General features: G+C 44.8%; 1 pseudogene; it reads left to right on the top strand.

Moving 5' to 3' along the window:
* The window catches only part of LOC130130988 (dynein axonemal heavy chain 2-like), a 334,340-nt pseudogene that overhangs the window by 178,972 nt on the left and 138,391 nt on the right, over nucleotides 1-16,977 (top strand).

The raw sequence follows: 16,977 nt of genomic DNA, 5'->3' as shown, positions 1-16,977 counted from the left end.
TTTCCCCCACCATCAAAAAGACGTACATGTGGGGTGTCCGGGTAGCGTAGCAGTCTATTCCGTTGCCTACCAACACAGGGACTGCCATTTCAAATCCCCGTGTTGCCTCCGGCTTGGTTGGGCATCCCTACAGATGCAATTGGCCGTGTCTGCGGGTGGGAATTTGGATGTGGGTATGTGTCCTGGTCGCTACACTAGCGCCTCCTCTGGTTCGTCGGGGCGCTTGTTTGGGGGGAGGGGTAACTGGGGGGAATAGCGTGATCCTCCCACGCGCTACGTCCCCCTGGCAAAACTCATTGTCAGGTGAAAAGAAGCGACTGGCGACTCCACATGTATCGGAGGAGGCATGTGGTAGTCTGCAGCCCTCCCCGGATCAGCAGAGGGGGTGGAGCAGCGACCAGGATGGCTCAGAAGAATGGGGTAATTTGCCGGATACAACTGGGGAAAATTAAAAGAAAAAAAAAGACATGCATGTTAGGGTTAGTACTCCTGTCTGCTCTTGACTGAGGCATGGCAAGATGAACTGCAGTTGGTCCCCGGGCGCTGCACGGCGGCTGCCCACTACTCCTAGCTACACAGCTTGGATGGGTTAAATGCAGAGTGTAATGTCCCTATGGTCTCAATAAAGTATATCAAGATCAAAAAAATCAAAATTAATTTTTCCGGAAGAATCCAAACTTGTATGCCTGGGTTCGTTACAAGGGACAGCAGAGGACCTTCAATGATGCAAACAGAGTATTATGGCAGCAAATCTAGGTCAGCAGTCTTAACACTATAGAGCCGCTTGCCCTGCTGACAAACACAAGCCCTACTTTTTTGTGTTTGCTTCCGTCCAAACCATTTGCCAGTGAATTTCTGACAGAGAAATACCCCGAGGGTGACTCCGTGTCTAAAAAGACAACTTACTTGGCCTCTTCCTGCCGAGTTCAGGGAGGCCTACCCTCAGGGACACTCCTCAGAGCTGCCAGCTCTTCTTAATATTCATTGTAGCTCTAAAATATACATAATAACTTCTTACCAGTGCTGACTCTCTGGAAAGCTCAGTAGTTATACTGTGCTTAGACACTGTCTCTGACTTTGTTTCTGTCTCTTTCTGTTTGTCTTTCATCTCTGACTCTCTGTCTGCCGCTCTCTCTCTCTCCCCCCTCTCTCTTTCTCTTTATAGATTTGCTGCAAACAGATTTTTTGCATGTGTGACTGCATATATGTGTGACTGTGTGTGTGTGTGTGTGTGTGTGTGTGTGTGTGTGTGTGTGTGTGTGTGTGTGTGTGTGTGTGTGTGTGTGTGTGACTGTGCAGATACACATTTTGTGTATCTGATGTCATGTGCATGTGTGTATGTTTACAAATATTACCGATAAACAGATAGGTGACTAAATAGCTGTGCTCGACCTCACGGAGAGGGCACACACACACACACACACACACACCACACACAAAATTATTAATGCAGCTGTGATGCTGCATTTTTCATCCCTGCTCCATTCTTCATATCTCTACTGTGAAAAGCAGATGGCCCATTTTGAGGTGACACTCATGTAGAAAGAGAAAGAGCAAGATAGACAGATAGATAGATTAGTCTTTAAGTGTAGAAGTTATTTTCACCATCCTGCCAAATCTAGTGTGTTCCTGTTTGTATGAATGCATGTACTTGTGCACAGTACTGTGTGTGTGTGTGTGGGTGTGTGTGTGTGTTGGGCTTGTTTGTGCACACATGCTTTAACATCCGTACTCAAGACAAAGGCCTAGCCAGAGCCCGTTGGCTCGGTGGGTGCGCGTGTGGCGTAGTAATGAGAGCGTCATTAGTTTGGCTGGGAGGTTCCTCTGCCATTAGCTAATGGATTCTAAGCCATCTGCTCTGACAGGCTCCAATGCTTACTCATTCCCACCTCCTCCAGAGAGGTCTGCAGGAGATGTCTTCTGTCTCTCACTGTGTGGTTCAATGGCCCCCGTCTGGCTGTCAGTCAGCCTGTCTGTCTACCAGCTCATCTGTCTGCACATCTATGTAGACTAGTTGTCTCAGCCCGGTCAGCATCTGTAGCTCTTCCTTTTTGTTTATTTACCTTTTGAAAAAGTCTGTTTTTTGTCGCTCAGTTTGCCTTTTTTATTTTTATTTTTTTAGCTTTTTACCTGTGGCTACCTCGCTCTTCATCTGTCACTCTATGTCCCATTTCAACACCTGCCTTGTAAACTGCCTGTCTCTCTTTCCCTGATCCTTTCTGTTCTCACAGTATAGACACCACAGATCTCAGAGTTTGCTGATTTGTTTATATATCCTGTGGGGGCTGACTGATATATTGGACTGCCAATATTGTAGGCTGATGTTGGCCTTTTCTAGATATACTAATACCATCAACATTTATAACACCCCTAATGGACTGAAAAGGTCAACACACACACATGCATAAACACACATGCATACACACACATACAAAATGGACTACTTTTCAATGAGTGATGGTTTCACTAAAAAACAAAGCAACAGTAAATGACCCCTAACAATAGATAGTTAAAGTTAATTTCAATAAGAGAAAAACAACAAAATGTCAGTGTAGAGAAAAAAACAAAATCACTACTATCAAGTGCCCCAGAGGTCATGTTAACAATCCAAATTATAAACACGGCTGATCACAGGATGCATGTTGATGAGGAAGTGAATTATCACCAAACAAGCACACTTCAGTGTTCTAAATTAATGCATTCTCTGCAAAATGATACCACAGGACACAACATGAAATAAATCAATCCTTTACACCTGACTGCTCCCTTTAAGAGAGAGCAGCCTTAACTTTAAAGGTTCACATCAAATGAAATATGCCATCTGACAAATCTTGAATATCCTATTTCCTCCTTAAGCGGTCACTAGCACATTACATCCATCTATCCATTATCCAAACCCCTTATCCTGCTCTCAGGGTTGCGGGGCTGCTGGAGCCTATCCCAGCAGTTACTGGGCGGCAGGCAGGGAGACACCTTGGACAGGCTGCCAGGCCATCACAGGGCACTTGCGTGCATGAAATGAAACGAAATATCGTTTCCCCCAGACCACAGCAATGCAACACAAAGACAAAAACACATATCCGAAAACTACAAGAACACACATCCAAACTAACACATACAGTTAGGTCCGTAAGTATTTGGACAGCTACACAATATTTGCAATTTTACCCCTGTACACCACCACAGTGGATTTGACATGAAGTATTTGAGATGTGATTGAAGAGTAGACTTTCAGCTTTAATTTAAGGGGTTGGATAAAAATATGGTATTAATTGTTCAGGAATTACAGCCATGGATATACAGGGTCACCCCATTTTCAGAGGCTCAAAAGTAATTGGACAAACAAACATAACTATGATTATAACAATTATATTTAATGTTTGCAGGAAAATCCTTTGCAGTCAATGACTGCCTGAAGTCCGAAACCCATCGACATCTTCCCTCCTTTGAAATGCTCTGCCAAGACTTAACGGCAGCTGCCTTCAGTTGCTGGTTGTTTGTGGGTCTTTTGGCCATTAGTTTGATCTTCAGCAAGTGAAAAGCATGCTCATTTGGGTTGAGGTCAGGCGACTGACTTGGTCACTGATGAATATTCCACTTTTCTGCCTTGAGAGACTCTTGGGTTGCTTTCTCGGCTTGTTTAATATCATTATCCATCTGCAGTGTGAAGCGCCGTCCTCTCAGTTTTGTGACATTTGGCTAAATCTAAGCAAATGGTATATCCTTATAAACATCACAATCCATCCTGCTACTTCTGTCAGTAGTCACATCATCAATAAACACCAATGACCAAGTTCCATTGGCAACCATACATGCCCATTTCATAACACTACCGCCACCATGTTTGACAGATGATATGGTATGCTGAGAATCATGAGCTGTTCCTTTTGTTTTCCACACTTTTCCTCTTCCCATCCTTCTGTCACAAGTTAATCATTGCTTCTCATCTGTCCAAAGAACCTTGTCCCAGAACTGGGTAGGTTTTTAGATGTTTTTAAACACAGTCTAATCTGGCCTTCCTGTTCTTAAGTGACACCAGTGGAGTGTTTTTGACTTCACTAGATGTTGTGAATGTGTTTGTCTTCACAGAATTCTGCGATCATCCACTGTAGATGTGTTCCGTGGTCTTCCAAGCCTTTTGGTGTTGCTGAGCTTGCCAGCGCATTCTTTTTTTTTAAGAATGTATCGAAATGTTGATTTGGCCACTCCTGAAGTGTTTGCTATCCATCTGATAGATTTCCTTTGCTTTTTCAGGTTAATGGTGGCCTCCGTCACTTGTATTGACACCTCTATGGACTTCATGTTGAGAGTTCCGATGAACAGCTACCAAACGCAAATATAAATACTTGGAATGAACTCCAGACCTTTTATCTGCTTAATTTGTCATGGAATAATGATGGAAAAGGTCTTACTTTCCCATGAAACCACTTGTTAGTCAAGTGTCCCAATTACTTTTGATCCTCTGAAAATGGGGTGACCATGTATAAAACTGGCTGCAATTCCTGAACAGTTAATGCAATATTTTTGTCCAACTCCTTAAATTAAAGCTGAAAGTCCACACTTCAATCACATATTGGTTACTTCAATTCAAATCCACTGTGGTGGTGTACAGGGGCAAAATTACAAATATTGTGTCACTTTCCAAATACTTATGGACCTAACTGTATATCCAAACTAAACAAAAAAAAAATAAATCATTGTCCAAAGGAACAAATGCCAGCCAGGATGACTGTCGGAACTGCCAGTCTACATGGGCTAGCAGTTAGCTTAGCCTGCCCCGCTTCCGCTTCCTGTCAGACTGCCCTCGGTATTTCCTGTTTGGGCACAGTACCGGGCAGGGGCCGTGGTCCTTGGGCCCATCGGACGCAGCAGACCAGGCTCCCTCAGCCGATCCAATACCAACTCTCCCAGCCAGACACCCTCAACACACCTCCCCACACTCCACATAACGACACTAAAAACACCACAATCAATGCTAGCCGAGGCTGCCGCCAGACTGCCCTCAGTGTTATCGTAACTACCGGTCTGCATGGGCTAGCAGTTAGCTTAGCCTGCCCCACTTCCGAGTCCTGTCAGACCGCCCTTGGTGTTACCTCCTCGGGCACAGCTCCGGGCAGGGCCATGGTTCCTGGGCCCAAAGGACGCAGCAGATCAAGCTCTCCCAGCCAATCTAGTGCCAGCTCTGCCAGCCATCAAACGAAGACAAAACTTACACACAGACGTGGACAAAGGCACAGCATGGACGGAACTGGGTGAGGCCACCGCAAACGAATTCGCGCCGCCATCTTCCCACACCGGAAGATGTGTATACATAGACATATGTGTTTACATAGACTAAGTAGTATACATGAACAGTTGCCTAGAATAAAAGTGTCCAAAAGTACTTGAAACAACAGCAGTAAGCAAGCACTGTAAAATCAAATCAAAAAGAAAACCTTTACAGAGCATGTTATTTAGCCCTCACAACTCGGCTTAACATTCATTCCAATGAAACAGAATTACATATTTGAAAGAAACTAACATTAACATTTTCATTCAGAAACTCAAATTAGAATGGTAAAATTTAAACCATTATTTGGTAGTGTGTGGGGCAAACATCATTATCTCTCCCATCTACATTTGAAGCAATAACATGTGCAATTTAACAATCATCATCTTCCAAGTAATAGATGATGATAAACCAAAATGTATAACTACATATACAGCTCAATCCAAAAACGTGTCAAAACTCTCACTTGTTCAATTCAGGTGTCCCACTGAGCCGCTGTAGTAAGCTAGCTCGGGATAGATGTGTGGCAGTCTAGAGAATCACATCACATAAAAATGGCATACATCGATGTGCTCCATCTAGTTGTGCTCTATAGTGTATTTTATTGATATAAACGAATATTTCTATATTTTATCAATTTTTAATGTTTACCGGTTTCTAAATCTCTGACGCTTAAGTAAACTGCCAACAGTCGTATTTATGTAGGTTGCTGGGTGAGGGGGAACACAGACCCCTCACTCAGGAGGTTCAAAGCACTCTGATAGCAACGAACACGTATTCAGCATGCATCTGTGTGATAAAGGCTGTTTTAATGCTGCATGGCCTCTGCTGCATTTGACCCATTCCCATTTTTTTATTTGCCCGGGAATTATTGTGCTCTATTTATTTTGTCCGTGTTGTGTAGGTGATAGTTGGTTTGATGTTTTTCTTTTGAGGCCTAGATCTGCTTGCATCACGGTTGCTTTATTACCAATTGGCTCATTGGAAGTCGTCTCTGACAAGCCCCACCCCACCCCAACACACAACGTTAGCACCCCCAAAATCTACAGTATAGTTCGTACCCTGCTGCTACTGTGGGTGCTCCAGAACCCAAGGAATGGGAAACAGACAATGAAAAGGCCAGCTGATCAGCCCCTCAGGAGGATAACCTCCATCTTATGCATTAAGTCGGGGGTGTAGGAAGTAAGCTTCAACTGGATCCATGGTAAAGAAAGTTTGTATGAAACCTTCTCTCTCTTCCTCTCGCTCTCTCTCGCTCTCTCTCTCTCTCTCTCCCTGCTAGCTAAGGGAGACTGTTGAGGAGATACTTCAGCAGATCGGCCTGCAGGTGACTCCCCTTACCATGACCAAGGTCATCCAGTTGACCAAAAACTCCAGACACTCCTCAGTGTTGGTGGGCAAGTCCGGCAGCGGCAAAACTGTCACCTGGAGGACCCTGCAGAAGAACCTCACTGCCCTGCACGTAAATGGAGTGCCGGGTTTCCTGTAGGTCTGGGTGAGTCCAAATGTCCTCCCAGTCTCAGTTTGTGTCGTGGTGTTTTCTCATGGAGCTTTCTGATCTATGTTGAGGTCTTATATAAATCTGTTCTGTTTCTTTGTGAGCATTGTGGGGACTACCAGGACAACTCTGTTCTGTACTGATGCACTTTGTGGTGCTGAAGTGTGCTGTGTTTTCTGTCTGCTGCGTTTCTGTGTAACTTCCAATGGCAAGAAAGAATGTCCTCCATGAGGACAATAAACTCTGTCTGTCTGTGCAATGCATTGTGGGGTAACAGCAGGATGTTTTGGTTGCTTTTTGCTTGCTGACTGGCTACAGCGGAGAAGGATATTGACAGAAAGCTGGAGTGCAGGATTCGTGATCTCACTTGGAGTAAAAAAAAAAGGTAAAATGCCTCTTGAGCCATATTGGTTGAAGACCTCATTAAAAATTGCCAGGTGGTATTTTTACCCTGACATCTAGCTACTGGATTCTCTCTGTTTCTGTGTCAGTCCATTGGGGTTGGACTTTGGCATTTTCAGATGCAGCCATTTAAGACCCAGAATCCAGCCTATTGGCTGTCCATGGCTGCATTTTGTTTTTTATCTATCTATCTATCTATCTATCTATCTATCTATCTATCTATCTATCTATCTATCTATCTATCTATCTATCTATCTATCTATCTATCTATCTATCTATCTATCTATCTATCTATCTATCTGTCTGTCTGTCTGTCTGTCTGTCTGTCTGTCTGTCTGTCTGTCTGTCTGTCTGTCTGTCTGTCTGTCTATTTATTTGTGGTTTCGTTTTATTTTTCTAATGTTTAGCATCTTTTCCCAGCAACAGGTTAGGTGGTCATTGTGACATTTTTACAGCCCCCATTTTTACTTATAATGAAGGTGTATCAGCATGGTTGGTCCAACTTTAGAACTGATTCCCGTTACTCCCTGAAGAATAACAAATGGATTGTACAGAAAGTCCTTTTGGGAGCAGAGACATGTTGTAACTTCCCAGGCCTGCACGGTACATGCTGATGTGTATGATTTTAGGACATCAGGAGTTCACATCCATTACAACCACTGCAGTCAGACAAAATGACATCAGCTAGATACTGAATATGTTTGTGTTCGGGTATATCTTTAAACCTCACTTCTGAGTTCAGCCGTGGTGTGTGATTGCCGCTGATAACTTATACAGCTTTTGACTCCAGTTAAGTGTCTGTCTGTTTGCCTAATAAGGCCCTATTTGTTTTTCTATGCCTGTATTCCCATCATCCCAAGCATCCTCTCTGTCTTTCTCTCGTACGCTGTCAATCTATTTCTCATTAAGCGTTAATATCACAGCGCCGACCCCAAGGGGGCCCTTGCAAGAAATTACACATTATCACCCCTCAGTTCAACACGGACGCATGCATCGCCAACATATTGATCGCATCTCTGCTCCCTTGGGGGGGGGGGGTCTATCAAGCTCATTCAATACAGAAATAGACACAGACCGCATGCACACACACAGTAATACATGCACGCACGCATGCACAAAACATCCAGCTGTATCTTGTCAACGCAAACAGGTAGACATAGACATACATGCAGCACAGCCAGAGTAAATCCTCTTTCTCTCTCTCTCTGTCTCTGTCTCTCTTTCTATGATTCTTTCTCCCTACTGGTTTCCCGTGGGTCCCTTGAGCACTGTAAGAACCCTATCCTGTTTAATTGAGTGTATCTCATGATCTTCAGCAGGGCTTTCCTGCTGTAATCAGTTTTAAGAGCGTCTCTGCTCTCTATTTCACCACTCGCTTCAAGGAAGGTAGATGCTGTCTGTGTGCTTGTATATCTGTGTGTGTGCGTGTGTGTGTTTCATTGTGTGTGTCAGTGTGTGTTAAACGGAGCGGATGGGCTAAGTGGATAGGATTAAAGCACCAAAGCGAATCATCTTGCAGAAAAAGCGGGAGAGACACAAAGAGAAACCCAGAGAGAGAGAGATGAGGAAGAAGCACTCTATCTCTTTCTATCTGTCACATTTGCCAGGTATGAACTTGACAGCTGGGCTTAGAGGCTCACTCACATGTTGGTTCTACCTCTCTGTTACTATCCAGAATCTTGTCCACTATCTCTCTCCTCTCTCTCCATCTCTTTTTGTCTGTTGTCCCTCAGTTTCTGCCCATTCGTATAACAGCAGCATATGTTTATTCTTTATTCCTTCATTAGGATCCCCATCAGCACCCGCATAAGATACTTTCCAAGCTTCTTCTTGTCTTTCTTTGCATCACTAATTTTTTTCATAATTTAATTGCTCTTTCTTTTTGTTTAATGCCGTTACACAATTCCTCCAATAAATATGCCAATCAGACTCATGACTGGGTGAGATAGCAACATTTTTTTTTTTGCATCATTTTTTCATCATATGTTGATCCAGCCTTATCTAGACGCTTGATATCCTCTGTCCTCAGTACAATGGAGTCACATACTGACACACACACACACACACACACACACACACACACACACACACACACACACACACACACACGCAAAGACAGAAAAACAATCTCAACTAATTCCATTTGTCCAAGTGTTTTTCTCTCTCTTTCTTCCCCATAGGCACATTGACAAACATTGTGAATTAGCTGTTGGCTGGGATACACACACACACACACACACACACACACACACACACACACACACACACACAGACAACCTGGAACTAGCAGAGACAGCAGGGATAGTTCAGAGTGAGCGCTAATTGCTCCTGCTTACCGGTGCTTTCTAGTGGCAATATGCTAGCAGCGGTGCGTCTAACGTAGCCGGGGTGTTTGATGCAGCCCCAGTTGCTGGCACACAGTTCTGCAGCCACGGTTGGTGGTTCTGCTGAGCACACAGGCACACATACTAGCACTGCCCCCCCCCCCCCCCCACACACATACACACACACACTGGTATTGCGCTTTTCTTTTTTGCTTATCTTTGTCACCCCTCTGTGGTCATCCTTTTTGTTTCCTTCCTTTTGTCACTTCCTCCTCCTGGTCTCTTCCTCGTTCACATTTCCTCTACATTGCTCTCATGGAAGTGGATGGATGATGGATTGCATTTATATAGTGCTTTTCTTTCTTTTCTTTTTCTTTTTTCTTTTTTTGATTTTTCCCCCCTTTCTCCCCAATCGTATTTGCCCAATTACCCTATTTTCCGAGCCATCCCGGTCGCTGCTGCGCCCCCTCTGCCGATCCGGGGAGGGCTGCAGACTACCGCTTGCTTCCTCCGATACATGTGGAGTCACCAGCCGCTTCTTTTCACCTGACAGTGAGGAGTGTCACCAGGGGGAAGTAGCGTATGGGAGGATCACACTATTCCCCCCAGTTCCCCCTCCCCCTGAACAGGCGCCCCGACTGACCAGAGGAGGCGCTAGTGCAGCGACCAAGACACATGCCCACATCCGGCTTCCTACCCGCAGACATAGCCAATTGTGTCTGTAGGGATGCCCAACCAAGCCGGCGGTAACACGGGGATTCGAACCGACGATCCCCATGTTGGTAGGCAATGGAATAGACCGCTATGCTACCTGGATGTCCCCATATAGTGCTTTTCTAAGGATCTTATAAATAGACTAGGAGGGAGCTGAGGGTGTTTGTGTTTGTTTCCGTGTGGTGTGTGTGTGTGTGTGTGTGTGTCTGTGTCTTTGTAAATTCACAGGTAATCACTTACATTGTTCAACCTGCTTAACTTTGACCCTCGTCTTCCTCTTTTTCCCATTTCTGGTCCACTCACTGTCTATAAAATATCACTACATCTTATCTGCAAGTGTGTGTGTGTGTGTGTGTGGCTGTAGCCTGCCATGGTTGCTCTGTGCTTTCAGCTTGTTTGGAGTTCCCTCTGACTCAACCCTACATATCTATTTGTGTCTTCTCTCTCTCTCTCTCTCTCTCTCTCTCTCTCACTCTCTGTCTTTCTCTCTCTCTGTCTACATAGTATCTCTGTCACTCTGTCTCTCAATTCCTTTCTGTCTTTATCTGTCCTTCTGCCTTTCACTAGCTCTCTCTTTGTCTCTTTCTTTCTCCCCCCGTCTCCCTGCACAGCATCTTTTCCTCCTCTACTTTCCGGATCTCCCTCTCTCCCTCGCTTTCACACTATCTCACACTTTAACTCCCTCAGCCTCACTCGTCATCTCTCTCTCTCTCTCTTTCTCTCTCTCTCTTTCTCTTCCCTCCCTCCCCGCCTGCCATCTTTCCCTTCATTTTGTGACTCAACACCTTGCTTTTTGCATATCTATTTCTGGTCTCCATCTTCCTCTCCCCATGCTGCCATTGCCTCCCCCTGGTTCTCATTATCTGTCTCCCTCTTCTGCTCCCCTCTTCTGACTCTGCTTAGATGCACCTTCTATTCCTGACCCTGTCCCACCCACTCCACACACACACTCTGTACCCATGCATGTAATGACATGCTCTCAGTGAGCTGTATTTCAAGGTATAGGAAAGTCAGACCAGTTATTTCTTTACTTCTGTAATCTCTTGACGACATAAGAGCAACCTCACATATGTGTGAGAAAGCAACAAACCCACATCAAGATGAGCCTCACCATCAAAGATCGGCTTTGTTCAGTTAGATAAGTTGTTATTTTTGTCATTTGTCAAACCTTCACAGCTGATCAAGATGATTGGTGATAGGATTTGAAAATAAGTATTTGTAGCAAATGTATTATGCCTTAAACATCTTCTCGCTTTTGCTCTCTATTCTTTTGATGTCAGTTGGCAACAGACGTATTACTGACTATTGATTATTACTGCCCCCCCCTTGCATCCCCAACCCCACTATTCCTCATACCCCCCTGCTCTATGGGCCAACAGGTGTACCCGCTGAATCCCAAGGTGGTGAGCCTGGGAGAGTTATACAGGAAGAATGACCTCTCCGCCAACGAGTGGACTGACGGAGTGCTGTCCTCCCTCATGAGAGCTGCCTGTGCAGGTATGAAAACACACACACACACACACTCACTCACTCACTCACACACACACACACACACACACACACACACACACACACAGAGCAGGCAGACGTTAATCAGTCCAATTCAGATATGTTAACTTCTTTAACCAGTCCATCTGTTTCAGAGATAATCGAGCAAACAGTCCATCTGGTCATGGGTAATGAAACAGAACTCCAGCGGCCCCAACTGCCTGTCAAAATAAAGGTTTAAGCGTTTCAACAGGCAAAGGATACGCAGCTTTACCTGTTTCAGTTCTTAGGGCTCCTCTTGCCTTCTAAACCAGTGTTTCATGTGTAAGCATTATGTGAAAAATATCATATTATGGAGTGTGTCTTTAAAATATTGAATGTGCATCCCATAGAAAGGTGGGAGGTACATGAGAATTTATTTAAAAATTGATTGTTCGACCTTACCTTTCACACACTTCCATGATGGGTCTGTGTGACTGGTCACTTTAAACCAATACATTATAAATGACCTCCTCGAACAAAACTCTTTAATTCACCATATCTCTCACTACGTGGGCTTATTGCAGCAAGGCAAGCTAAATCTGAATGTCAGTGTGGTTTGAACTCAGCCACCTATTCATTCTGCAGTGTGAAAGGCTCTTGTCACATTATCAGACCAAACTAGTATGCCAGCATCCCTTATTACAACGCTTTAGCCAGCAATGGGAATTGCCACAGAAGGTTTTTTGTGGCACTGGTCCCGTAGTGCTCCCCTCCATTTTATTTATGACCAGGAGAAAACAATGTTGCATCAGTCCAGATGGAGAATATTGGCCAGTGGGTCAATAACATTTCCTTCTCAGACTTGTGGTTTGTAAAGCCTCCCCAGTGAAGCCACTGTGAAAATGGATCAATTTGGAGGCACCATGCTTCATTGCATCTCCAGTGTCTTTTTATCCTTGCATTGGTTTACTGTGCTGTAACTACATGGTACAGTACAGTATGTTTTCCCCATCCATCCAACTGCAAAATTTGATTCACTGCTGTTTTATGCATCCATGCTGGCATCCGGCAAGGATGTTGTCTTTACATTTCTGTCTGGAACAAACACAAACAGTACCTATCCCCATGGAATGGAGCTGCTTCTTCCCACGAGAGCTGAAACTACCCAGCACTGATATTTTCAGGGAAAGAAGCAGTTCACTCTCACCTCACCACTCCTCAACAGCAGGACTGACGATCAGGGAGGGAAAAACCCACTCATTGTCATCATTCCATTGGTCAGCTAGAGCACGATTTTTGGCAAACACTTCCAGCGACCCAGACGGGGACTGTCATACTTCCTCCACAACCCTCCTCAGCACTCTGGAGGACCTGATGTTAGTGACTAAAGCTCCTTTAGCTCTCTCTTGCAGGGAGGCGTTAAGATGCTGTCTTTTACTGTGTAAGAGATCGTTATTCTGCTGAGCAGTTTGTGAGACAGAGAATTCCTCCAGGTCGCTTATCTCTTTGTCTAACTCCTATACAGTTCCCTTAAATGTTAGCTGTGGAATTCTATGTGTATTAGCTGGCAAAAAAGCAAAAAACAAAACGCAATTTGGGTCTTTTCTACCTCCCACCACTGAGTAAGAGAAAGAAATTTATCTTTCCTAGAAAAAAATTACAATTTTACAAAAATTAAGATCATGTAATAATTTAGCATTAAAATGCCAAAACAAATGTTGGTTTTCCAGTGAGAGATAAAATCAGCTCCATTAAAACTAAATGATAGTCTGTAAAAGTGACAGGGCGGATCTGACAATTAACAACTCGAGCAGTAAAAGAAGCAAATACATAGAGCCTGTCTAATCTAGCTGCACGAGCTCTGCCATCTGATATTTTGACCCAAGTGTTTTGTCTAACTTAAGGGTGTTTCATCTGCCACACATAAACCAAATCAGTTTTCTTTAAGACATGGGAAAAAACAGAGGATGACCGAAGGTGTGGCTCCTCCCCGGTCCTATCTAAAATAAAATCAGTGCAACAATTCTAGTCTCCACCCAATGCAATACTCTCTCCTGGATCAATGCCACTTAATTTTTCTTTCAATATTTTGAAAAGCCCTTCACACTCAGAGCCTTGGTTTGGTACATAAATAAAACGAAAGATAATCAGAATCATGTTTATTGGCCATGTAGGTTTGCACATGCATGGAATATGGAATTTGACTCCGGTTTCGTGGCTCTCTCAGTGCACTTAATATAGAATAACAACTCTTTACATGACAATCTTCAGATATATTCACAAGGATTGACTATATACAGGCGAAATGAGAGGCGATAAAATGCAGTGGTGCAGAGAATATATCAGAGATGCTGAAATAACTGTTAGCAGGTTACTTGCATACATGCCTGAGGTAGATGGACATGACAGAGTGTACCAGTATACGTACAATGTACAGTACAGTATATACAAAATGGTTGGATTTATTTGGCGATGTTAAGCATTTCCAACACATGCATATGAGACAGACTCCTGCTAGAGTCTGACCTGATGCTGGCTAAAGCAACTACACTGGTTTTGCAGATGGAGACGGGACTGTGCAACGCGGACATTCTTTCTGATGTTACTACTGCTGCGTCACTGAGAGCCATACACAAACAGTCGAGGAAGACGCACCAAAGACAGAAAAAGAAACCTGTTTCGCCAACAACACCTGTCACGGTCCAAACCATTGGGAATCGCCGCTCCTGCTACAGATGTGGATCCACCAATCAGGGGTTGGCCGTCTTACCCAGAAAGGGCCAGTGTGGGTGAAGGTCTCTGCTCCTTTCTCGTATGCGTGTGTTGGAAACTTGCTGTATCAGTTGATCACGAAGCATTTGCTCTTCCATATCACCGAACTCACATGCTGCAGCTAGCTCACGTAGTGTGGCCAGAAACTGATTAATCATCTCGTCAGGTCTCTGTGCTCTCTGGTGAAACTTATGACATTCTGCAATCACGTTAACTTTGGGAATAAAATGTTTTTTCATTCCCTCCACTGCAGAAGTGTAGGTAGTACCTGTATCCGGTAAAAGAAAAACGGTCTTTGCCTCTCAGTGCCGAGTGTATGGAGGAAAACGGCACGCTTTCTTTCCTCGGGCCACTTGTCCCCGGTAGCATTAATAACTAGCATGTAGTTGTCGAACTGCCGGCTCACCCGGGCAAGGCATGAACGGTGGGGGTAAAGGCATAGAAATGTCCGTTCTTGTCGCCAAAATGTTGTATCCTACACTTTAAATAAAATAACTATTAGCCGGAGAGACCTCACATGGGCTCATTTGCAACTTTAATTTTTTTTCTTCTCTGATGCTTCAGCACACATGCAGGCAACACCACTGTGTCCTCGAGCTCACCCAGAGGTCCCCAACTGCAACAACAGGACACAACAGTTTTGTCAGAGCATTGTTATTTTGGGTGCCTTAACTGTGCACTCTCCCTCATGCCTCTCGGCATGTGTAACTTCACTGACATTGTTGGTCACGTGATCTAGCATCCCAATTGTGTGAGATGGGTCTGGCAGCAGACTGAGGACACCTCCATCTCCTTCCCATATCTTTCAACACCTCCCACCGCCTCCCAAACCTTCATACTCACCACCGGTGCAGTAGGTCAAGTCAAGTCAATTTTATTTGTACAGCCTGGCGGCCTGTCCAGGGTGTCTCCCTGCCTGCTGCCCAATGACTGCTGGGATAGGCTCCAGCATCCCTGCGACCCTGAGAACAGGATAAGTGGTTTGGATAATGGATGGATGGATGTATGTTAAGCATTCATTTGAATGACAGCCTACGGAAAGAAACTTTTTATATCTGGTTGTTTTGGGGTACAGTGCTCTGTAGCGCCTACCAGAGGGGAGGAGTTGGAACAGGTTGTGGCCAGGGTGTGATGTGTCTGCAGTGATGTTGCCTGCCTGTTTCCTGACTCTGGAGGTATATATGTCCTGAATGGAAGGCCGGTTGGCACCAATGATTTTCTCTCTAACTGTCCATTGTAGTCTGTCCCTGCCCTGTTTGGTGGCCGATCCAAACCAGACAGTAATGGATGTGCAGAGGACAGACTGGATTATTGCAGTGTAGAACTGAATCAGCAGTTCTTGAGGCAGGTTGAACTTCTTGAGCTGGCGGATAAAGTACATCCTCTGCTGGGCCTTTTTGATGATTGTGTCTATGTTGGATGCCCACCTTAGGTCCTGGGAGATTGTGGAACCCAGAAATTTGTAGGTTTTCACCACAGACACTGTGCTGTTGAGTATGGTGAGGGGAGGGGCTATGTTGGAGGCTCCTCCTGAAGTCCACAGTCATCTCCACAGTTTTGAGCATGTTCAGCTCAGGGTTGTTATGGCCGCACCAGAGGGCCAGCTGTTCAATCTCTATGAACCTATAGTATATATGCAGACTCATCACCATCCTGGATAAGGTCAATGATGGTTGTGTCATCTGCAAACTTTAGGAGTTTACAGACGGGTCACCTGAGGTGCAGTCATTTGTGTAGAGGGAGAAGAGTAGAGGGGAGAGCACAGATCCCTGGGGGGTGCCAGTGCTGATTGTCTGGGTGCTGGATGAGATTTTCCCCCAGCCTCACCAGCTGCCTCCTGTCTGTCAAGAAGTTTTTAATCCACTGGCAGATGGGGGCTGTGAGCAGGGTGACTTTGGAGTGGAGGATATCTGGGATGATAGTGTTGAATGTTGAGCTGAAGGCAACAAACAGGACCCTTGCGTATGTCCCTGGGAAGTCGAGGTGTTGAAAGATGTAGTGCAATCCCATGTTGACTGCATCCTCCACTGACCTGTTTGCTCAGTAGGCAAACTGCAGGGAGTAGAGCAGGGGGCCTGTGATTTCCTTCAGATAGGCAAACACCAGTCTCTCAAAGGAATTCATGACCACAGACATGAGGGCAACAGGCCTGTAATCATTTAATTTTGTGATATGGGGTTTCTTGGGGAGCTCTTGAAGCAGGAGGGGACTTCACACAGCTCCAGTGATCTGTTGAAGATCGGTGTGAAAATGGGGGCCAGCTGGTCAGCACAGACTTTCAGACAGAAGGATGACACGCCATCCCGGCACGGTGCCTTCTATTTTAGCTTTCACCATAAGAACTCTGCCCCTCACAATCTCTGTGCTGGATATAATGTTTCATTTAGAGTAGGAGAAAATGAAATAGTAACTCCTGCACTAAAATTTGTCCCATGGCTAAGGACATGCTGCCTTGCCCACCATAAGTCCCAGCCTATTTCATTTGTGCTGTCACTGTGTGTTTCTTGTAGAACAACTATATCCAGTCT

The sequence above is a fragment of the Lampris incognitus genome, chromosome 20 (genome assembly GCF_029633865.1).
Source record: "Lampris incognitus isolate fLamInc1 chromosome 20, fLamInc1.hap2, whole genome shotgun sequence".
NCBI classification, from domain to species: domain Eukaryota; kingdom Metazoa; phylum Chordata; class Actinopteri; order Lampriformes; family Lampridae; genus Lampris; species Lampris incognitus.
This window is presented reverse-complemented; position numbering and strand designations above follow the sequence as displayed.